This window comes from Rhinopithecus roxellana, chromosome 20, assembly GCF_007565055.1.
Source record: "Rhinopithecus roxellana isolate Shanxi Qingling chromosome 20, ASM756505v1, whole genome shotgun sequence".
NCBI lineage: Eukaryota > Metazoa > Chordata > Mammalia > Primates > Cercopithecidae > Rhinopithecus > Rhinopithecus roxellana.
Window position 1 is genome coordinate 19,688,269 of NC_044568.1, and position 23,758 is coordinate 19,712,026.

At 53.5% G+C, this 23,758-nt stretch overlaps 1 protein-coding gene and 2 long non-coding RNA genes across 3 annotated transcripts in view; 1 reads left to right on the forward strand and 2 right to left on the reverse strand.

The window, feature by feature from the left end:
* ZC3H18 (zinc finger CCCH-type containing 18) overlaps nucleotides 1–3,866 on the reverse strand; it is a 68,542-nt gene extending 64,676 nt beyond the window's left edge. The window contains 1 exon segment of the mRNA XM_010355570.2: nucleotides 3,667–3,866. The gene's annotated coding sequence lies outside the window, so the exon portion shown is untranslated.
* An 11,820-nt stretch (nucleotides 3,867–15,686) lies between these two features.
* Nucleotides 15,687–18,688, reverse strand: LOC115895253. The gene is made up of 3 exons (XR_004055461.1): nucleotides 18,632–18,688; nucleotides 17,825–18,007; nucleotides 15,687–16,953 (listed from the first exon to the last, which is right to left on the reverse strand). It is a non-coding gene; the product is annotated as an uncharacterized LOC115895253 (long non-coding RNA).
* Nucleotides 18,689–20,106: 1,418 nt separating this feature from the next.
* Nucleotides 20,107–22,826, forward strand: LOC104656050. The gene is made up of 2 exons (XR_004055311.1): nucleotides 20,107–20,273; nucleotides 22,498–22,826. It is a non-coding gene; the product is annotated as an uncharacterized LOC104656050 (long non-coding RNA).
* Nucleotides 22,827–23,758: the final 932 nt, after the last annotated feature.

Here is a 23,758-nt window from a genome sequence, read left to right on the forward strand (position 1 = left end):
AGACCGTCTTTTTTTTTTTTTTTTTGAGACGGAGTCTCGCTCTGTCGCCCGGGCTGGAGTGCAGTGGCCGGATCTCAGTTCACTGCAAGCTCCGCCTCTCGGGTTCACGCCATTCTCCTGCCTCAGCCTCCCGAGTAGCTGGGACTACAGGCGCCCGTCACCTCGCCCGGCTAGTTTTTTGTATTTTTTAGTAGAGACGGGGTTTCACCGTGTTCGCTAGGATGGTCTCGATCTCCTGACCTCGTGATCCGCCCGTCTCGGCCTCCCAAAGTGCTGGGATTACAGGCTTGAGCCACCGCGCCCGGCCGAGACCGTCTTTTTTTTAATCAAAGGTGGTCCTAAACTGGTATACACTGCCAAAAAAGGAAAAGTCAAGGAGTCGCTCCCCAAACAGTATCACAGGAGCGCTTGCTGCACAGAGCATTTCTGCAGTCCAAGGCAACAAAAGCAAGGATGAAAAGCACCAGGGTCGCTAAGGCCTCTACGTTCTCACTGTTCAAGAATCAGAGTGCATGTGGGGTTGTAGCAGTAAGCCACCAGTGGCAAACTGGCAATTCTCTCTCTTGCCTAGCTAATGACATTAGTAACATCCTATACTATCTTTGTACAATTTTTTTTTTTTTGAGACAGAGTCTCGCTCTGTCGCCCAGGCTGGAGTGCAGTGGCCGGATCTCAGCTCACTGTTAAGTTCCACCTCCTGGGTTTACGCCATTCTCCTGCCTCAGCCTCCCGAGTAGCTGGGACTACAGGCACCCACCACCTCGTCCGGCTAGTTTTTTGTATTTTTTAGTAGAGACAGGCTTTCACTGTGTTAGCCAGGATGGTCTCGATCTTCTGACCTTGTGATCCGCCCGTCTCGGCCTCCTAAAGTGCTGGGATTACAGGCTTGGGCCACCGTGCCCGGCCTCTTTGTACAATGTTTATGACAATGTATAAACATCTTCCTCATAAGAAGGGCAGGTAGTTTACATCTCCCCAGCTGCCGAAGTGGAGCACCTGGTACCCAGTAGGATGTCCCAAGCTGAACCCAGACCTGAAATGTGACAAATTCTGATTCTCATGTTTTATAGTCTAATGTCAACCTTGCAAATAAAGTGATCTCTTAAATAAATTGACTTTTATGCAAAACTAAACGTCCCCTCAAACTAGTTTTAAAAAATCACACAATTGGCTGGGTGTGGTGGCTCATGCCTGTAATCCCAGCACTTTGGGAGGCTGAGGCGGGTGGATCACGAGGTCGGAAGTTCGAGACCAGCTTGGCCAAAACACAGTGAAATCCCGTCTCTACTAAAAATACAAAAATTAGCTGGGCATGGTGGCACGTGCCTGTAGTCCCAGCTACTCAGGAGGTTGAGGCAGGAGAATCACTCAAATCCAGGAGGAGGAGGTTACAGGGGAGCCCAGATTGTGCCACTGCAGTCCAGCCTGGGCAACAGAGTGAGACTCCCTTTCAAAAAATAATAATAAGGTGCCAGGAAAGGAAACGTAGCCTCGTAAGCGTAGACAATGAAATGAAGAGCGTAGACAGGGGTGTCAGCAGACAAGTCTCAACTGACACCTACGTTTGCAATTCATGCTCAGTTTGGTCTTCTTACACTATCACTCTATAACTGAAGATTCTCAGCATGATTTAGAACTAAATCCTTAGTCCTCCGATCTACCAGATGGGTAAGCTTGCCTAAGGAATGAAGTAACAAGTGACCGTCATCCCAACTCTGTTGCTTTCTGCATTTGGCAGATGATACTTGATAAATATTTGTTGAATACATGACAAAAATCTCATTACTTGAGGAACTACCTGTTGCCTACCAGAAAGGAATTTAAAATAAGTGCCCAGGAGGAGGAGGCTGCAGTGAGCTGAGATTGTGCTACTGCACTCCAGCCTGGGCAACAGAGTGAGACTCCGTCTCAAAAAATAATAGTAATAATAAAGACTAGGTGCTACCTCCCTTCCAAGCAGTTCCTCTGGGAGGATGCATAGACTCCAATGGCACTGCTGAAGTGCAGAGCATTTGGGGACCTTCTCATTTCGAATGACCTTCCAAGCCTGAAGAAGTCTTCTGGTGTTCTCCGTGGTGGCAAATCTTCTTCCTCTCAAGCTAGTCTCTGATAAGTGCTGCAAGTCAGAGTCTCACCTGATAAGGTAAGTTACCAACCACATAAGTCAACTTTTGGTCAAACCTGGAGGGTGACTACTGAATAAAACTGATTTTCCCATATAATTACATTTTTACTACCAAAACAGGAGTTCTAAAGAGGTTTTGGCGAAGCACCACCGATGAAATACAAGCACAACATTTTGGGACAGTTACTTTCAACAGAGCAGTCCCTATTTGAATACCCAAGTTCTGGAACATCTGGTTAAAATTCTGACTCATAACCTCATGGGCTTACAATATCTAAATGAGAGTTATCAAGGTTGGTGACCGACCCCACTCGCAAAATGACCAAGCTTGACCACTAAACTGCTTGATAAGGAGGTACTCACCTTGAGATGCTCTGTAGCCGTGACAAAATACAAATCTCTTTAAACACGATCTAGGCCACAGGTTAACTTACCTGTTTGCTTTCTGGAGTGACTCCACAAAGCTTTCTTATAACATTTCAGCATGTCCCACCTAAAACGGGAGAGGAGTTTCCGGCTTTGGGACATAACATATTTGACTGGTTCCAGGGCTGGCTGGGCTCCACACTGCCCTTAGATAGTAAAATTATCAGGCAAAGACTCTCCTCCCAAGGCTGGGAAGCGGGATTCAGCCGAGGTCAAGGCTCACCAGGAGAATCTCAACAACTGAATGGGAAAGGACTACTCTACAGACAACAGGCTGGAGGTGAGTCTCACAGGAGAAATGACGAGCGCCTTGCTACACCCCAAACGGTACTTCAGATGCCAAACACTCTCTTCTTCCATTTTCCCAAATGGGTCTGAAGAATGACCTACTCTTGCAAATGAGTTAGCGGAACAAAGCTCATTTAAAACGGCCACTCTAACCGGCAAACTCAGCTGTCATAAAGTAGTCAGGAAAACTTAATTTTTGGCAGGAGTAAGGCTGTAAGTTTCGGTTCTTCCAGCATTATAGCTGCAGCTAATTCATATAAAGGACCCAGGACCTCTGATCTCCTGATCCAAGGGGCAAAGAAGTTACATACTCCTAAGAGACCGGCGCGCGTCTTGGGGCAATCACCACGTCCAACCTGTGCACACTTTGAAGCTGCGGAGCAAGTTCCAGGAGGCTCATGAAGAGCTCAAAGTTCTCCGAAGAGCCCAGAAACAGCAAGGGCTGACCTACTCCGGAGGTTAACCTGGACGCCTCTCACCGCCCCTTAGCGGGCGGCACACATGTGCCACGCGAGTGGCCCGGAAGAGAAATGACAGCTTCAGGAAAATAAACTCCGCCGCGGGGCGCGGAGGCAGCGCGCGAGGAGCTCAGGCACCGAGGGCGCCCCAGGACCGCGGGGCCGCTTACGGACGGAACGCGGGGTGGTGCCTGTCTCAAGGTCCCCCTCCCTGGGCCCGAGGGCCAGTCTTCGGTCGGCGGGTCCGCACGGCCGGAGGCGCGCCAGGGTCCCGGGCCTCACTCCCGCCGCCGCCGCCGCCGCCTCGGCGGCCTCCTCCTCCCGCCGCCGCCGGCCCGGCCTCCCGCCGCCCGCCCGGCCCCCGCTAACCTCAGCGCTAGGACGGAGAGGGGGCCACGGCTCCGCTGGAGTCGGAGCGGCGTGGAGAAGACGTCCCTTGGCCCTTCCGTTCCTCACAGGCTCCGGCTCCAGGCTCGACGCGGGCGGAACAAACGGGCTCCACTACCCGCGGGGGCCGGCCATTGTGCGACGTCATCAGGCCGCGACGGTCGTCCTACGGCCGGCGGGCTTCCCTCCCTCGCCCCGCCCCCTCCAGCTTCCTTCCGGACTCCGCGCGGCTCCTCCCCCGCGGCGCGCGCCCGGACGCGCGCGCGCCCGCCGAGACCCCGCTACAGCGCAGGCGCCACAGGGAGTTCGCTCCTCCGGAGCGGGAGTCCGGCTCCGCGCCTGCGCACAGGGCTCCTCGTGGCCGCCGGGTCACGTGACGGGGCTCCGGCTCGGCTGGCTGGTTCTTCATCCCTGGTGGATGCTCAAGTTCATCAACGCGGAAAACTTAAAGCGGTTTTCGTCGGGCTGATATCTCCTGCTTTATTGAATGTTGATATTAAATGCTTAGCTCCGGAATTATTTTTTCAGGTATCGACTTTAGATTAAAAGCCTAACAATTCTTACCTTTCCCGTGGGCTGCCTGGCTCCCCGCGCGGTTCAACCCGAGCAGCGCCAGCAAGGGGACCTGTCCCGTGTCTTGCTCAGCGCGGCGTCCCCCGGGCGCGTCCACAGCCCGGGGCGTCCAGGGGCTGCAGCGGTGCGAGCTGCTCTAGAGACGGAGGGCCCAAGACCAGGGGCCCACGGTTTCATCCTGCACTGGCCCCTGCCAACGATGTGGCTGGTCCTGGGGGGTCACAGAACTTCGCCCACCCCATCTTCCTCCATATCCCCAGGGTGGAAACAAGGGGGCGAGATGTGCACAAACTGATGAACAGACAAAATGCGGGCTGTCCATGCAGTGGAGTGTGAGTCAGCCATCAAGAAGAGTGAAGTTCAGACCCATGCCACAACGTGGGTGAACCTTGGAAACATATTAAGTAAAGCAAGCCAATCACAAAAGGACAAATACTGTGCCACTCCATGCTATGGACCGAGTTCTGTCCCCTAACATTTGTATGTGAAGCTTTAATCCCCAATGTGACTGTGTGTGCAGAAAGGGCCTTTAGAGAATTAGGGTTAAATGAGATGATAAGGGTGGGGTCCTGATCTGATAGGGTTAGTGTCCTTGGAAGACATACCACAGACGTGGCCCTGTGGCTCACGCCTGTAATCCTAGCACTTTGGGAGGCCAAGGTGAGAGTACCACCTCCTCCAGGAGTTTGAGGCCAGCCTGGGCAACAAAGCAAGACCCCTGTCTCTACAAAAAAATGAACAGGGCATGGTGGTACGTGCCTGTGATCCCACCAACTTGTTATGGTTACGTAAGAGGAGTGTGAATTCCACCCTGGTGATTTTGGTCGTGTCAGGAGCAGCCCCGTAACGCGAGTTGGCACCTTCTGTAGGCTTTATGTGTCGATAAGACAGAGTCCCACCCAGCAAGGGCCAGTTGACGAACATAAACCTGCACGGGCATTACCGTCCATGCAAAGGAGCAGCCGGCACCGGCTGTGACTGACACGTGCCTGGCTGCGATCTGAGTTTCATGAACAGTAAACTCTGTTGATCACAGCCTCTTTGGAAAACAATGTCAGTTTAAAAGAAGAAGTGCCCTGTGACCAGCCGTGCCACCCTCAACAGGGTTCTTCAAGTGGGGCCCGGGCAAGCAGCCTCAGTATCACGAGCCTCAGTTATCACTGATAACAGTATCATGTTAGGAATGTGCTTTCCTGGGCTCTGCCCCAGAATGGCTGCACCAGCGACTGGGAGTGGGGCCCTGGGGCCCTGTGGTCCATGAAGAGCTCTCAGGGGATTCTGATGCCCGATGGCACAGGTGGGCCACTGGACTGTCATCTGCCCATAGGCATGAGATATGAAGAAGGACATAGCAAGTCTGTTAGTCATAACTAAAAGAACAAAGGGAAAAACCGGAAAACCACCCAGATCTTGATCAACAGATGATTGTAAGTTTTTTATTTTTTGAGACAGAGTCTCGCTCTGTCGTCCAGGCCGGAGTGCAGTGGCGCGATCTCTGCTCACTGCAAGCTCCGCCTCCCGGGTTCACACCGTTCTCCTGCCTCAGCCTCCCGAGTAGCTGGGACTCTAGGCGCCTGTCACCATGCCCGGCTAATTTTTTGTATTTTTAGTAGGGACGGGGTTTCACCGTGTTAGCCAGGATGGCCTAGATCTCCTGACCTCGTCATCTGCCCGCCTCGGCCTCCCAAAGTGCTGGGATTACAGGCGTGAGCCACCGCTCACCACGCCTGGCGATTGTAATATTGTAATAGTAATCTGGTACAACATTGGCAACATTGTGGTTGTTAAAAATGCTGATACATGAACCTCCAGTGTGTATACACGTATATAAATAAAAAGGTGAAGACCATCTGTGATGTTGAATGATAAAGGCAAGTGCAGAAGCAGATAGGGTGGGCACATTTCTTTTCCTTTTTTCTTTTTGCGATAGAGTCTCGCTGTGTTGCCCAGGCTGGAGTGCAGTGGCCGGATCTCAGCTCACCACAACCTCCGCCTCCCGGGTTCAAGTGATTCTCCTGCCTCAGCCTCCTGAGAAGCTGGGACTACAGGCGCCCGCCACCAAGCCCGGCTAATTTTTTGTATTTTCAGTAGAGACAGAGTGTCACTGTGTTAGCCAGGGTGGTCTGGATCTTCTGACCTCATGATCCTCCTCCCTCGGCCTTCCATAGTGTTGGGATTACAGGCGTGAGCTACTGCGCCTGGCCCACGTTTCTATAAGATTAAAATCATGAGCGGTTTTGTTGAGGGTGTAGGGCACCCAAAGCCTGTGGGCTGTGCTGGGAGTGAAAGTGGTGGCCGCTCCAGAAGCTTGCCATAGCGCTCACCGAACCGTAAGCCTGTGTGCGGCCGGAACTGGGCCGTGCTACTCCTCCGTGACTTCCCGGGAGAGATGAGCTTCAATGTCCAGCAAAAGGCACATCCAAGATCGTTCACCCCAGTGTGACTTGTTACACTCCGGACTAGAAGGAACCCTGAGGTGCTTCAATGATAGAACGATGAACCAGCTGTAGTGTGACCCCCACGCAATGGAATATTGTACAGGAACAAAAAGGACACGCTACCCCTACATGCAACATGGATCTCAGAGGCAGGATGTTGCACAAAAGAAGCCAGACACAAATGCTTCGGCTCATGTTAGTATGACTCCGAATCTCCAGTGATGGGGGTCTCAGGAGCAGTGACCAGGAGGCAGTGCCAGGGAGCCTGCGGTGGGGGCTGATAGTCAGTAGCTTGACCTGGTTGGAATGTTCAGTCTTTAAGTTGGAGTCCATTATGTTTGTTTATTTGTTTATCTTGTAGAGGTGGAGGTCTCACTGTGTTGCCCAGGCTGGTCTCAAACTCTGAGCCTCAAGCGATCCTCCCACCTCGGCCTCCCAAAGTGCTGGGATTACAGGCCTGAGCCACTGTATGGGGCCATTATTGTTATTAGTGCTTAAAAATATTTAGTAAACATTTTATTTAGCCTAGAAACACTTCATTTGGAGAACAGAGGCTGGACAGAACATGGCGTGCCGGGCGGTGAGAGAACTGACCGTCCTCTTCCAGAGCAGAAAGTGGATAAATGACTTTTAAGCCCAATTTCCGGGGTGGTAAAACTCTTCTGTATGAAGAAGTACAAATATGTAATGTCCCATAATGGCAGCTATGGGACATTACATATTTGCCAAAATCCACATAACGTACAACGCCAAGAGTGAACTGTAATGTAAACTGTGGACTTCAGTAAATGATCATGTCCCGACATGGGCTGGTTGGTTGTGATGCAGGGCAGGTGAGGCCCAAAGCGGAGCTTAGCCTGTGAGCGTTCTTGGCTTTGCCTGAGAAAGAATTCAAGGACAAGCTGGAGGTAGAAGAGAACAACTTGATTGAAGAGGCAGTGTGACAGCTCCGTGATGGCTCCCGCAGAGCTGGGCTCCCCGGAAGGCAGAGAGCAGCCGCTCAGGGCACTTCTGCAGTCCCATGATACCCACTTCTAATTGCATGCAGATTATATGCAGAAATTTCTAGGGAAGGAGTAGTCACTTCTGGGTCACTGAGTCATTGCCATGGAAAGGGGTGGGAGTGTTGCCATAATGACGGTAAACTGACACAACACTGGTGGGTGTGTCTTTTTTTTTTTTTTTTTGTCCTGAGACGGAGTCTCCCTCTGTCACCCACATTGGAGTGCAGTGACCTGATCTCGGCTCGCCGCAACCTCTGTCTCCTGGGCTCAAGCAATTCTCCTGCTTCAATCTCCCGAGTAGCTGGGGCTGCAGGCATGGGACATCACGCCGGGCTAATTTTTGTATTTTTAGTAGAGACGCGGTTTCACTACGTTGGCCAGGCTGGTCTCAAAACTCCTGACCTCTGGTGATCTGCCCGCCTGGGCCTCCCAAAGTGCTGGGATTACAGGCGTGAGCCACGGTGCCCAGCCTGGTGTGTCTTATAAAAAGCTGCTTCTGGCCGGGCGCGGTGGCTCACGCCTGTAATCCCAGCACTTTGGGAGGCCGAGGCAGGCGGATCACGAGGTCAGGAGATCAAGACCATCCTGGCTAACACAGTGAAACCTCATCTCTACTAAAAAAAAATACAAAAAATTAGCTGGGCGTGGTGGCAGGCGCCTGTAGTCCCAGCTACCCGGGAGGCTGAGGCAGGAGAATGGTGTGAACCCAGGATGTGGAGCTTGCAGTGAGCGGAGATCGCACCACCGCACTCTAGCCTGGGTGACAGACAAAGCGAGACTCCATCTCAAAAAAAAAAAAAAAAGTTGCTTCTGCTCCTCCCTGCTTTAGCCAGTCCTGTTTAGTCCCAGCTCTAAGCCCCACCTCTGGAGCTGAGTCCTGCCTCCTATCTCAATTATAACAAATATGCTGCACCAGTGCAGGGTGTTAATAAGAGGGGAGATGGGCGGGGGTGCTGGGGGTACAGGGGAACTCTGCTCATTTTTCTATTATTTTCTTTTCTTTTTTTTTTTTTTGAGACAGAGTCTTTCTCTGTCACCCAGGCTGGAGTGCAGTGGCGAGATGTTGGCTCACAGCAAGCTCTGCCTCCTGGGTTCACGCCATTCTCCTGCCTCAGCCTCCCGAGTAGCTGGGACTACAGGCGCCCGCCACCTTGCCTGGCTAATTTTTTTGTATTTTTTAGTGGAGAGGGGGGTTTCACTGTGTTAGCCAGGATGGTTTTGATCTCCTGACCTCGTGATCCGCCCGCCTTGGCCTCCCAAAGTGCTGGGATTACAGGTGTGAGCCATCACGCCTGGCCTCCCATTTTTCTTTAAACCTAAAACTGGTCTAAAAAATTAATTTCATATTTTTTTTTCACGAGAATGTGGGACAACTGGAACCACATACTCTGCTGCTGGGAGTGTAAATAGTGCCCCTATTAAAAGTCAAGAAACATCGGTATGAATATTACTGGAGATTGGGAAAATGCCGGAAGAGACCATGAAAAGAGTTAAAAATTGTTGCCAATTGGGGGTGGAAATTGGGAGGGAAGAGGCAGGAAGCTAGTTTTAAAAATCAACTTTAGGCCGGGTGTGGTGGCTCACGCCTGTAATCCCAATACTTTGGGAGGCCGAGGTCAGGAGTTTGAGACCAGCCTAGTCAACATGGTGAAACCTCGTCTCTACTAAAAATACAAAAATTAGCCGGGCGTGGTGGTGGGCATCTGTAATCCCAGCTACTCAGGAGGCTGAGGCAGGGGAATCACTTGAACCCGAAGGCAGAGGTTGCAGTGAGCCAAGATGGCACCACTGCCCTCCAGCCTGGGCGACAAGAGCAAAACTCTCTCTCAAAACAACAACAAACAACAACACCCAACTTTATTGAGATCTAGTTTACATTTGCCAAAACGAACACTTTTTTTATTTTTTTTGAGACGGAGTCTTGCACTGTCGCCCGGGCTGGAGTGCAGCGGTGCCATCTCGGCTCACTGCAATCTCCGCCTCCTGGGTTCCATCGATTCTCCTGCCTCAGCCTCCCCAGTAACTGGGACTACAAGTGTGCACCACCACGCCCGGCTAATTTTTGTATTTTTTAGTAGAGACGGGGTTTCACCATATCGGCCAGGCTGGTCTCGAACTCCTGAGCTCATGATCCGCCTGCCTTGGCCTCCCAAAGTGCTGGGATTACAGGCGTGAGCCACCACGCCCGGCCCAAAATGCACACTTTTAAGTGTGCAGTTTGATGAGTTTTCACAAAGTGTGCATCCACACAGGCCCATCTCACTAGCAGAACCCTGTGACAGTGACTCAGCCCTTAGGGCACCTGCCGGGAGAGAAGAGTTAGAGGCAGGAACTTGTACAGTTGCCTTATTTGCAGAGGAGGAGGCTGAGGCCCAGAGATCACTCGTCCAAGACCACCCCTGGCTTAGCCAGAGTCCACACTGAAACTCAGCGTTCTCAGCTGTTTTCTTGTCATTGTGCAAAGTCACTTACTTGCAAAGAAGGTAGTGACTGCCCCATTGAAGAGCAAGGGGAAGCAGTGCAGGCTTTTGAGCAGGGGAGCAACATGAAGTAGCATGTTATCATTTTGAAGGCCTCCTATATCTGAACCACCTCTGATTCTGTTGCTATTAAGTGCTTTTTCTCTTGGTTTTCAGTGATCTAGTCCCTCCATCTTTTTTTTTTTTTTTTTTTGGAGACCGAGTCTTACTCTATCCCCCAGGCTGGAGTGCAGTGGCACGATCTTGGCTCACTGCACGACCTTGGCTCACTGCAACCTCCACCTCCCGGGTTCAGGCGATTCTCCTGTCTCAGCCTCCCGAGTAGCACAGAATACAGGCATGTGCCACCACACCTGGCTAATTTTTGTATTTTTAGTAAAGACAGGGTTTCATCATGTTGGCTAGGCTGGTCTCCAACTCCCATCCTCAGGTGATCCACCAGATTTGGCCTCCGAATGTGCTGCGATTACAGGTGTGAGCCGCCGCGCCCTGCCCTTCCCACATTTTTGAGACGGGGTCTTGCATGTGTTGTCCAGGCTGGAGTGCAGTGGCGTGATCATGGTTCACTGCAGCCTCAAACTCTTGGGCTCCAACGCTTCTCCCACCTCGGCCTTCAGAGCAGCTGGGAGTACAGGTGTGCACCGCCATGCCCAGCTATTGTTTTCATTCTTTGTAGAGATGGGTTCCCACTGTGTTACCCAAGCTGGTCTCGAACTCTTGCCCTCAAATGATTTTCCCACTCTGGCCTCCTAAAGTGCTGGGATTATGGGCATTAGCCACCATGTCTGGTGATCTGGTCCCTTTTATTTTATTTTATTTTATTTTATTTTTTAATTTTATTATTTTATTTTTATTTATTTTATATTTTATTTTATTTTATTTTATTTTATTTTATTTTATTTATTTTTTTTTTTTTTTGAGACGGAGTCTCGCTCTGTCACCCAGGCTGGAGTGCAGTGGCCAGATCTCAGCTCACTGCAAGCTCCGCCTCCCGGGTTCACACCATTCTCCTGCCTCACCCTCCCGAGTAGCTGGGACTACAGGCGCCCACCACCTCGCCCGGCTAGTTTTTTTTTTTTTTGTATTTTTAGTAGAGACGGGGTTTCACCATGTTAGCCAGGATGGTCTCGATCTCCTGACCTCGTGATCCACCCGTCTCGGCCTCCCAAAGTGCTGGGATTACAGGCTTGAGCCACCGCGCCCGGCCTTATTTTTATTTTATTCTTTTTTGAGACAAGGTCTCACTTTGTTGCCCAAGCTGGAGTGCAGTGGCATGAGCAGGGTTCACTGCAGCCTCAACCCCCTGAGCTCAAGTGATCCTCCCACCTCAGCCTTCCTCGTACCTGGGACTACAGGCATGCACCAGCACTCCTGGCTTCTGATACCTTTTAAGAGCATGCCTTGGCCGGGCACGGTGGCTCACGCCGGTCATCCCAGCACTTCGGGAGGCCGAGGTGGGCGGATCACGAGGTCAAGATATCGAGACCATTCTGGCCAACATGGTGAAACCCGTCTCTACTAAAAAAAAAAAAAGAAGGGCCGGGTGCGGTGGCTCAAGCCTGTAATCCCAGCACTTTGGGAGGCCGAGACGGGTGAATCATGAGGTCAGGAGATAGAGACCATCCTGGCTAACACGGTGAAACCCCGTGTCTACTAAAAATACAAAAACTAGCCGGGCGAGGTGGTGGGCGCCTGTAGTCCCAGCTACTCGGGAGGCTGAGGCAGGAGAATGGCATAAACCCGGGAGGCGGAGCTTGCAGTGAGCTGAGATCCGGCCACTGCACTCCAGCCTGGGCGACAGAGCGAGACTCTGCCTCAAAACAAACAAACAAACAAACAAACAAACAAACACACACAAAAATTAGCTGGGTGTGGTGGCGGGCACCTGTAGTCCCAGCTACTCGGGAGGCTGAGGCAGGAGAATCGGTTGAACACGAGAGGCGGAGCTTGCAGTGAGCCGAGATCACGCCACTGCATTCCAGCCTGGGCGACAGAGCGAGACTCCACTTCCCCCCCGACCAAAAAAAAAAACAAATAATAGAGCATGCCTTGTGCTATGGTTTGAATGTTTCTCCCAGACTTTATGTGTTGGGAACTTAACCTCCACAATTATATGCTTTTGGAGGTAATTAGGATTGGATGAGGTCATCAGAGTGGGCACCCATGATGGGACTAGTGGCCTCATAACAAGAGGAACAGGCCAGGCATGGTGGCTCACGCCTGTAATCCCAGCACTTTGGGAGGCTGAGGTAGGTGGATCATGAGGTCAGGAGTTCGAGACCAGCCTGGCCAATATGACAAAAACCTGTCTGTACTAAAAATACAAAAATTAGCTGAGTGTGGTGGCTGGTGCCTGTAATCCCAGCTACTTGGGAGGCTGAAGCAGGAGAATCACTTGAACCCGGGAGGCAGAGGTTGCAGTGACCCAACATGGCGTCACTGCACTCCAGCCCGGGTGACAGAGCAAGACTCCGTCTCAAAAAAAAAAAAAAAAAGAGAAAGAGAGACTTGAGCTGGTGTGCTCTTGCCCTGTCACCATGTGATGCCCTCTGTTGTGTTACGACGCGAGGAGAAGCTCTCCAGATGCCAGCACTATGCTCTTGGACTTCCAGCCTCCAGAACTGTAAGAAACAAACCTCTCTTCTCTATAAATTACCCACTCTTAGATATAGCAACAGAAAACAGACTAAGACACCTTGCAACTTTGTGGGTGTATGTGCTGCGATTACAGGCATGAGCCATCGCGCCCAGGTTGGCCCTTTCCAGACTTGATTTGGGGTTACAGCCCTTGTTCCCAGGGAGTGGAACGTCTGTGCTCCCAAGGGAAAGCCTGTGAGGGTCACCAGCCCCCGCCCCCCACAGGGTTTGGTCTCCCGCCTGCGGCAGCTGCCAACACCTCTGCTCGGCTCTCCATCCTCCCGGGAGCCTTTTCTGTTGGGTTTCTTGCAGTTTCTTAGGACATGTTCAGCTTAGGGGGTGGCCATGGCCTGAAGGGGATTTGCACTCAGGGCTTTGGGCTCTTTCTCCAAGTTCCCTCAGGCCCCAGCAGGTTTGGAGCCTCAAACTCTAATCCCTGTTTCTCAGCTCGGCAAGGCTGTGCTTTCTGCTTTCAGACCTTGATGCCAATGTGGGAAGATGCTCCACGAGGAAAACCAGGGTGAACGTGGGCTCCCTTTCTTGTTTACGTTCGCTTGAGGGTCATAGCTCCGGGCCCTGCCAGCTCTGGTTACTCCCCACAGGCCCCATTACATGCGTGTATCACAGCCTGTGTGTCCAGCCTGTATCCATGTCTTCAGCATGAGGGCAAGCGTGGTACCAGCAGTTCTGTCTGAAAGCGTTTTACGGATAGCCCTTGCTATTTCCTCAAAGGGCCACCAGAGGGCACTCCCACTCAGCCCGGCCGCTGTTCCCGGGGGAAGAGGGGATGGAGGGTGTGGGGGGTGTGGGGCGGGGGTAGGGGTGGTCCCGGGCCCTGGACGGCAGGTGAAACCTGCAGGAAGCCCTGCCTGTTCTGTGTGGGACCCTCACTTCCATCGTGGCCCCCACCACAGATACAGCGAGTCCACTCCAGTCTCCGTCCCAGCCTCTGGAGGGGTGCCGGCTCTGACCCCTTCTGGCCCCCTGCCTTTCCCTCGAGATGTCCATGGGCCCCCAACTCTTTAACGAGGTCTCAGACACCCCAAGGAGGCCGGGGAAAGGATTCCTGGGGCAGCTGAGCCTGAGGCTGGGGGCTTTTCTGTTGTTTCCGCAGCCCCAGGGCCTGACACCGTGGGACTTCTGCAGGCTGGTTGGGGTGAATGAATGATTGATGAATGAATGAATGAATGTCAGTTCAGCTCCTATTTCACCGCCTGGAATTTACTAGGGGCCTGGAATTTCTTTCCACCTCTCTCTCTCTCTCTCTCTCTCTCTCTGTGTGTGTATATATAATTTTTTTTAAAAACAGGGTCTCGCTCTGTTGCCCAGGCTGGAGTGCAGTGGTGCAATCTCTGCTCACTGAAGCCTTCAACTCCCAGGCTCAGGTGATCTTCCTGCCTTAGCTTCCTGAGTAGCTGGGCTACAGGTGTGTACCACCATACCTGGCTAATTTTATTTTAAGTTTAATTTTTTGTACAGACAGAGTCTTTGACCTCCCAAAGTGCTCGGATTACAGGCATGAGCCACATGCCCGGTCCCATGGCCACAATTTTTTTTTTTTGAGATGTAGTCTTGCTCTGATGCCTAGGCTGGAGTGCAGTGGTACAATCTTGACTCATTGCAACTTCTGCCTCCCAGGTTCAAGTGATTCTTGTGCCTCTGTCTCCGGAGTAGCTGGGATTACAGGTGTGTGCCACCATGCCCAGCTAATTTTTGTATTTTTAGTACAGACAGGGTTTCACCGTGTTGGCCAGGCTGGTCTCAAACTCCTGACCTCAAGTGACTGCCTGCCTCAGCCTCCCACAGTGCTGGGATTACAGGCATGAACCCGCCCCATGGTCACAATTTAAGTACCCTTCTGTACCCTGAAGCTCTGCCCTGGTCACCCACAGAGCCCACATGGACCAGAGTGCCAAACTGTGGTTCAGCCAGCGGCCTCTCCCGGCTGGCCACTGGCGAAGCCCCTCCTGTAAAACCAGGAAATGGTGGCAGCCCATCCCTGAGCTGGCCCCAGTGAGCTGGCTGGCGGGGATTCACGCCCCTTCAATGGGGGCCGGCCCTGTGATCGCTGGAGGTAACAGAATGCTGGGGAAATGGAGCCGCACCTTAATGAGGCTTCTGTGTGTTGCTTCTGCTCCTGGGAAGTTCTCTTTGCCATGTGAAAGTCTGGCCACAGTGCTGGAGAGACCAAGGCCTTGAGGTCCTGAGGCTGCATGGAGAGCAAGAGACCCAGGCATCCAGGACCTCATTCCATGGAGAAGAACCATCCAGCTGAGCCCAGCCAGAAACATGAGAGAGGAGAGAACTGCAGCTGTTTTGAGCCACTGTATTTCAAGGGGGTTGGAAATGCAGCAGCAAAACCACAGCAAACAGTGGTGCCTTTGGCCCCAGAGCTCACTCACACCCTGACCCAGCCTCTGCTAATGAGTCACCCCCTGAATACAGCTCTATGCAAACCAGCCTGTCCCTGCATCTCCACACTGACAACTTCAGACCTCTGCCCGTCTTCTTTCAGGAAACTATCGCCTGTGCTTCCAGGAGGACATCCCATCCCATCTAGCTAGAATTAAGCAGGCAGAGGAACTCGGAAGGACTGGACTGGCTGAGTCTTCCAGACTCCATCTTTCTCCCGTGCTGGGCGCTTCCTGCCCTCAAACATCAGACTCAAAGTGCTTCAGCTTTTGGGTTCTGGGACCTACACCAGTGGTTTCCCAGGGGCTCTAGGGCCTACACCAGTGGTTTCTCAAGGGCTGTTCGGCCACAGACTGAAGGCTGCACTGTTGCTTCCCTATTTTTGAGGTTTTGGGACTCGGACCAGCTTCCAGGCTCCTCAGCTTGCAGACGGCCTATTGCGGGACTTCACCTCATGATCGGTGAGTCAATACTCCCAGTAAACTCCCCTCCATGTATACATCTATCTTATTAGTGCTGTCCCTCTAGAGAACCCTGACTCATACACTGGGGTGATGTCAACGCTGCTGTGACTGTCATTTTCTTGTTCTAGAGAAACAGTGGACCCACTGAGACAAAGGGCAGGGGAGGAAAGGCCCGGGGTGGGGCTGAAGACACAGGTTCCAGGCCCGGCCCTGCTGCTGTCAGATGAGGCTTCTCCTCCGTTGAGCAGGTACAGTCGTAGGCCCTACTCTTGAGCTTGCCGTGTGGGTTGACTGTGGCAGTCCACATACAAACACTCAGCATGGTGCCTGGCATGCAGACAGGATTCCATAAATCTTGGTCGTCATAGAAGTTTCCATTTCTTACCACCGAGCACTTCATGACCCCTTTGGTCAAATGACTTCCCTCTCTGGACCCGTGTCCACTTCCACGTGGTGGCAGGCTCAGGACAGATGGCTTTGTAGCCCCATCCCATGCCATTTCATTAGCTCCACCCGTGCCATTTCATTCCATTCTCTTCTTTAGCTTCTCCGTGCCTTGGCTTCCCTGTTGGGGTGATTTCAGTACCACAGGGAGGACAGCAGTCTGGGAGCTGTCCATGGAGCTGAAGTCACCGGAGGGCACCTGGTGGAGAAGGTGGGGTGGGGCTGAAGGTGGGGGTGTGAGGGAAGCAGCAGGGGATGGCCAGAAATGGAGGGAGCTTGCATCCACTGGGCACAACTGGGTCTTCCATGCCATGAGAGCTCATGGAGTCAGCCTTTTCCGTGCCCCAGTTGGGAACTGAGGTGTGTTGATTGGGGCACTAGGAACAATAACCTGCCAGCTGTGGCTTGGCCAGCCCCTCTGCCACTGCTTTCCTGCCCATCAGCCCTTTTCCCTAGAGTCCTTCTTCAGCCAGGTCCTGAAAAGTCACACCTTTTGGCCAAGCTGCTGAAAATACCACTCAGCCAGAATTCGTGTGCTCATGCCAGCCTCATTCATGACACCCCCAAACCAGAAACAGCCCAGGAGCCCATTAACAGATTCATGGGAAAATGTATTGCAGTCTATTCCATCACTTGACTCTTACACAGCAGTGAAGACAGTGTCCCATCACCGGACTCTTACGCAGCAGTGAAGACAGCTATCCCATCACTTGACTCTTACACAGCAGTGAAGACAGGCGAATTGCAGTTATGCATAGCACGGATGCCTCTCTCAATCACATTGAACAGAAGTGGCCAGGCTCGATTCTGTGTGATCCTGTGTGGATCACAAACAGGCAACATAAAGGATGGTGTTTGCGGGTGGATGTTAAGGGAGAGAAGGGGTTCTCTTCATCACAATGGTGGCTGGCCTCCAGGAAGGGAGGGACAGCAGCTGGGAGGCCAGGGGCCTCTGGGATGCTGAAAAAATTCTTCTTCTTTTTTTTTTTTTTTTTTTTGAGATGGAGAATCACTGTGTGGCCCAGGCTGGAGTGCAGTGGTGGGACCTCAGCTCACTGCAACCTCCACTTCCCGGTTCAAGCAATTCTCCTGCCTCAGCCTCCCGAGTAGCTCAAATTACATGTGCCTGCCACCATGCCTGGCTAATTTTTCATATTTTTAGTAGAGACAGGGTTTCGCTATGTTGGTCAGGCTGGTCTCGAACTCCTGACCTTAGGTGATCTGCCCACCTTGGCCTCCCAAAAGGCTGGGATTACAGGCATAAGCCACCGCACCCAGCCCAGAATGGTTAATTTTATGTTACATGAATTTCACTCAATAAAAAGAAGACAGGAAGGGGAGAGAAAGAAAGAAAAGGTAGGGAACAGCAGGGGCCCAGGGGAGTCAAGGTGCCTGCCTGTGAGTGTCCCCAGCAGCCCACCTCTCCTCCCCTCTTCCTCTACCTGCAGGCCCTGGAAGCACAGGGTTGTCCCCTGGAGAAGTCTGGAGTGACTTTTAAAACATAGATGTGGGGACCCATCTGATTCTGAGTTTCTGGCCAACAGCGCTCTGTGTGGTTCAGAAGTTGCATTGTCTCAGGATAGAAGCAAAGTCCAGCTAACACCTGTCAAGGGCCAGCCTCTTGCCAGGGCCTTGGCCCAACTTTCTCCTTCACTCCTCCCAAAGGCTCTGGGAAGCAGGGTACTTACTGATGGTAAGAAATGAAGCTCAGAGAGTTTCAGCGCCAAACTCAGCATTGCACCACCAGAGCACAGGAGGGCACGGGACTCACAGCACCAAAGCATGAGGGGACAGGGGACTCACAGCACCGGAGCACAGGAGGATGCAGGACTCACACCCCCGGAGCACGGGGGGACATGGGACTCACACCCCTGGAAAATGAGGGGACGCGGGACTCACACCTCCGAAGCATGGCGGACAGGGGACTCACAGCACATCTTTAACTCCTAATCCCAGCTACTTGGGAGGCTGAGGCAGGAGAATCGTTTGAATCTGGGAGGCAGAGGTTGCAGTGAGCTGAGATCGTTCCCCTGCCCTCCAGCCTGGGTGACAGAGCGAGACTCTTCGGTCATTTCCCTTTACTCCACGGCTACTTTGGTTTTTCTCCTTTTTTTTTTTTTTTTTTGAGATGGAGGGCTAGAATGCAGTGGTACGATCTCCGCTCACTTCAACCTCCGCCTCTTTTTGTATTTTTAGTAGAGAGGCCTAGAAGGCTCAGCTGCAGCCACCTGCCCCCACAGGGCATTCCTGGCCCAGAAAGGGTAAAATCAGACTCTCAACTCATTCAGCTGAGTGGCTTGTCCCGGGTCTGCTGTAATAAGCGACCACCAATGGGCGGCTTAAAGCAATAGAAGCTGGCTGGGCCCAGTGGCTGCACCTGCAATCCCAGCACTTGTGAGGCCAAGGCGGGAGGATCGCTTGAAGCCAGGAGTTCAAGTCCTGGCTGGGCAGCATAGTGATACCCCTCCCCACCTCTAAAAAAAGATGGTGCACACCTGTAGTTCCAGCTACTCTGGAGGCTGAGAAGGGAGGCTTGCTTCAGTCCAGGAAGGTGAGGCTATAGTGAGCCGTGATTGCGCCACTGCACTCCAACCTGGGCAAGAGAGTGACAGCTTGTCTCAAACAACAACAATAATGACAACCAAAACACCCAGAAACATACCGCCTCACAGTTCCGTAGGCCAGATGTCTGATAGCAGAGTCACGAAGTGGAAATCAAGGCTTGGGCAGGGCCACAGGCTGCAGGGGAGGCTCCCCACTGCCTCTTCCAGCTTCCCAGGCCCCAGGCATCCATGGCTCCCGTTCCTGAGGCTGCATTGCTCCCGCTCTGCCTCTGCGGTCCCATGCCTCTCCCATCTGTGTCCAATCTCCCTCTGCCTCCCTCTTAGGAGAACTCATGGTCACGTCGGGTCTGTCCACATGCTCCCCTTCTCTCCATCTTTAATCTCAATCATGTCTGCAAAGACTTTTCACACGCAGTCACATTCACAGGGTTAGGGTTAGGGACGTGGATGTCTTTTAGGGGCCATTTTCAGTGGCCACAGCAAGTGTGAGTGAGGGGACCAGGCCCTGGTTTCTGAGCCCCTGTGGTGTGCTCAGTCCCTATGAGGTTATAGGTGAGGTAAGAATAGTTGCCCCCATGGCCAGGCGCGGTGGCTCACGCCTGTAATCCCAGCACTTTGGGAGGCCGAGGCGGGCGGATCATGAGGTCAGGAGATCGAGACCACAGTGAAACTCTGTCTCTACTAAAAGTACAAAAAATTAGCCGGCGCGGTGGTGGGCGCCTGTAGTCCAAGCTACGCAGGAGGCTGAGGCAGGAGGGCAGTAGAATGGTGTGAACCCGGGAGGCGGAGCTTCCAGTGAGCCGAGATCACGCCACTGCACTCTGGCCTGGGCAACAAAGCAAGACTCTGTCTCAAAAAAAAAAAAAAAAAAAAAGAATAGTGGCCCCCAGCGTGGAACCTGTTTCCGTGTCTCTTTTTCTCCCTCTAAGGCAGCACGGGCAGCCCAGCTGTGCCCTCCCAAGCAGGTGAGGCTGGCAGAGCCCTCTGGGTTTCTCCATCCTTGCCTGTAAGTAGGGCTGAAAACAGCTTTCACCCAGGTGCTAGGAAACGAGATGCTGTGTGTAAAGTGACTGGCGGCTGCCTGGCCTGGTGGTAAGGCTCCTGGAAATGGGTGACTGCATGAGTCCAGGCTCACACTGCTCGAAAGAACTACTGGAGAATGGGTCATTTATGAAGAAAGGCTTAATTGGCTCACAGTTCCACAGGCTGTGTAGGAAGCATGGCTGGGAGTCCTCAGGAAACTCACAGTCATGGTAGAAGGGGAAGGTGAAGCAGGCATGTCCTCACACGGCGGCCAGAGAGAGAGAAAGAGCACGAGGCGGGAGGCGCCATGTACTTGAAAACCGTCAGATCTCGCGAGAACTCACTGTCGCGAGACCAGCGAGGCGGAAACCGCCCCGAGATCAGTCACCTCCCGCCAGGCCCCGCCCCCAACCGTGGGAATGACAGTTCAACAGGAGATGGGCGACCCAGACCCGGACCACATCAGTGGCTTTCAGGAGACGTGAGGAGCGATGCAGGCACGGCCCCCTTGGGAGAAAGTGTCTGCGGGAAGCGCTCTGTGAACTCTGCGGTACTCACCATGGGCTGGGCGCGTTTTCAGCGGGGGCGGCAGGACCTTGGGGATGGGGCCACACTCTGGGGAAGCCTGTGTGGGGGAGTGAGCCCCGCTCTGTCTGGGCAGAGGCAGCCCCAGCACCGCGGAGGGCGTTCCTTAGGTCCGGACGGGGGCACAGTCAGGCGTGAATTCCGGGCCCTGAGCTGGGGCCATCATCTCCTTCCCTCTGAGAGCGAGTACAGGGGCCACTGCAGGTGCCGCTGGAGTGCTGTGCTGTGCTGTGCTGTGCTGTGCTGTGCTGTGCTGTGCTGTGCTGTGCTGTGCTGTGCTGTGCTGTGCCGCGCCGCGTGCCCTCAGAGCTTGAGGACCTTCCACTGAGCTGTGTGAGTCTCCGTCCTGGGCTCTGTGGACACCAGGATGATAATAAGATGAGGATCAGTGGCTTCCAGGAGCCCCAGTCTTAGAGGTGGAGCCAAAGAGCTGTGGAGGGGCCAGGGGTGGGGAGGGGCCATGGGGTGGGCAGAGGGGGTGGGGATGGGGTAGGAGGCATGGAAGGGGCAGGGGACAGACGAAGGGCCACTGGAGCCAGATTAAGATAGAGGGGAGGTGTTAAGACTCGAAGCCGAAAATACTGGGAATTAAGGTGAAATTCTGCTAAAAGTTTATGGTAACACACTGGCATGCGGGCTGGGTGCAGTGGCTCACGCCTGTAATCCCAGCACTTTGGGAGGCTGAGGCAGGAGGATCACTTGAGGTCAGGAGTTCAAGACCAGCCTGGCCAACATGGCAAAACTCAAAAACAAAAAATTAGCCGGGCATGGTGGTGCGCGCCTGTAATCCCAGCTACTTGGGAGGCTGAGGCAGGAGGATCGCTTGAACCTTGGAGGCAGAGGTTGAAGTAAGCCAAGATTGCCTCACTGCACTGCACTCCAGCCTGGGTGACAAGAGTGAAACTTCATCTTAAAAAAAAAAAAAGCCGAAAATGCTGGGAATTAAGGCAAAATTCTGCTAAAAGGTTATGGTATCACCTGGGATGGGAAAGGTCAGGTGTGCGGGAGGACGAAGCCCAAGGGAGAGAGATGCCTCTGGAAAGATGACTGGGGGTCCTTGACAAGGCTGGAAGATTGGGGCCGTGGGAAAGGGGGGTGGCCCGTGGCTCAGACAAGGGTTCCCTGGTGGAGGGTTGGAGGCTGGGGGAGGGAGCGGGGAGGCCGGGAGCTGTGGGCCCTCCCTCCAGGCCTTTGGCACCAGCATGGAGGGGCTCGGGCCAGCCCTGGAAGGGGAGTCGTTTGTCTCTCCCTCCCTGGCTCCCAGCTGCCCACTGCCCATCCCTGCTCAAGAGAGGAGGCGGGAAGGCTAAGTCAGGGAGGCCCAGCTGGGCTGGGGGTGGGGCCGAGGCTGCTGCTGCTGCAAGTCTTCAGATGAGGATGCGGATGCTCCCAGGGGCCTGACTGAGGCGGTGGGACTAGCAGGAGGAGTAGGAAGGAGGGTTGGGGACAGAGACTAGGTTCCGAAGATACAAGGCAAGGGCAGGGGCCTGGTGTGAACTCACCCGTAACCTCCAGGTTCGAGTCTCTCCTCCTGGGTGCTCCAGACCTGACCCTTGTTCTTCCCTTGGGACCCCACTGGCAAAAGGGACTTTGCAGATATGAGTGAGTTAAGGATCAGGAGAGGGGAGATGACACTGGATTATCCGGGCGGGTCCCCCTGAACCACAAGGGTCCTCGTAAGAGGCGGGCAGCAGGTCAGACAGGAGTGGAGAGGCTGCCCTGCTGGCTCTGAAGACGGAGGAGGGGCTGAGAGCCAAGGAACACAGGTGGCCTCTGGAAGCTGGGAAAGGGGAGGAACAGATTCTCCCCGGAGCCCTTCCAGGAGGAAGCAGCCCTGTCCACACCTCCATTTTAGCCCTGAGAAACCTGTGTCAGCTTTTGGCCTGCAGAACCATGAGAGGATGAAGCTGTGTGGTTTCAAGCCACTAACTCTGGGGTCTTCTGTTCCAGCAGCCACAGGACCCTCATCCAGGGACCAGCACCCCAGCCTGACCGGGGCTCCCTGGTGACCTGCCCGGGCTCCCACCTCTCCGCTAGCTGGGGCTTGTAAACATTTTATACTTGTGACGAGGCCACCAGCAAACACGGAGGCCTTCCTCTGGCGGTGGCCCAGCGATGAGCCTGGGTCGATGTCCCCAGGCAACTGGGGTGTTCACGGAAGCAATAACATCTCTGTCATTTTTTTCCAGACCTCACTGAAGATCCCCTGCCCCAGGCTCAAGTTAGAGAGAGAGGAGGTCACAGTGCTGGAATTCCAGCTGGGCATCCGTCCCAGCTCTGCGCTGAGTGCGTTCAGCCCCGGCTGGAGCTTGTAGACGGCAGCCCTGCAGGAACCCACCAGGGCTGACTCCTTCCTCCCCAGATCCCACAGAACAACAGTGGATCTCCACTCGGCACGTGTCCCCTCCACGTTCACATGAAGTGTCTTTTAGCGGAAAGTGTATAAACGTGTTAATTTTGGTTACTGCACTGAAGTGAGGCAAGTTCCTGCAGCTTTATTAAATGACCAGTGCTGTCACTCCTGAGTGTGAAATTAACTCACTCTTCATGGCAGGTTTGAGGGAGGCAGAGAAAACTCTTCTCTCACCTGAAACCGTGGCTTTGAGAAAAATAAAGTAGCAACGACCGTGGCTCTGGGGAGCACTATCTGAATGAAGGACTTGGCAAAATGTTTCCTCTTAGTGGCACCTGTGGTGCCAGGTCTGTGAAGAGCCCAGGGAGCCCGGCTGGCACCACCTCTGTGGCGTCCTGTGGGCCTCTGGCCACACTGTGTCATGGGAGAAAGGGCCACCGTGCAGCTGGGTCTTGGAGGAGCCTCCCCGCTGCTGTCAGAGGTGCAGTGTGTGCTTAAGCAGAAAGAACCTCGGTGCAAAGCTGTGAGGCCCGGAGCTCAGTTTCTGCCCCTGCTGTCACAAATGACCACCAGCCGGGAGGTGGGAGGCTTAAAACAACAGAAATTTATTCTCTCACAGCTCTGGAGGCCACACATCTGAAACCAAGGGGTCTCAGGGCCCCCCTTCCTGCAGGGCTCAGGGAGGCCCCTTCCTGCCTCTCCAGCTTCTGGCTGATGGCTTCCTTGCTCTCCATTTTCACATAGCCCCTCCTCTGTGTCTCTGTTTCCCTCTCCTTGTAAGGACATAAGCCATAGTGGCCCAGGGCTGTGACCCTTCATCTTACCTTCATCACCTCTGCAAAGACCGTGGTTCCACACTCACAGGTCCTGGGGCTAGGGACACAGCTCAAGCTGCAACAGCTTCTAAATGAGGGGGTTTCAGAGGAAGATTGCCCCAGCCCCTCTGTCCTGAGCAGGGTTTGGATGTGGAGGAGTATGGGAAGGGCATTGCAGCTGCTTGGAACAGCCCACAGGTGGAGGCATGCGTCAGGAGGAGCAGGGCCCTGTGGACCCAGTGGGCGTAGAAGGTCATGTGTGGGACAGTGTGTCTTCCAGAG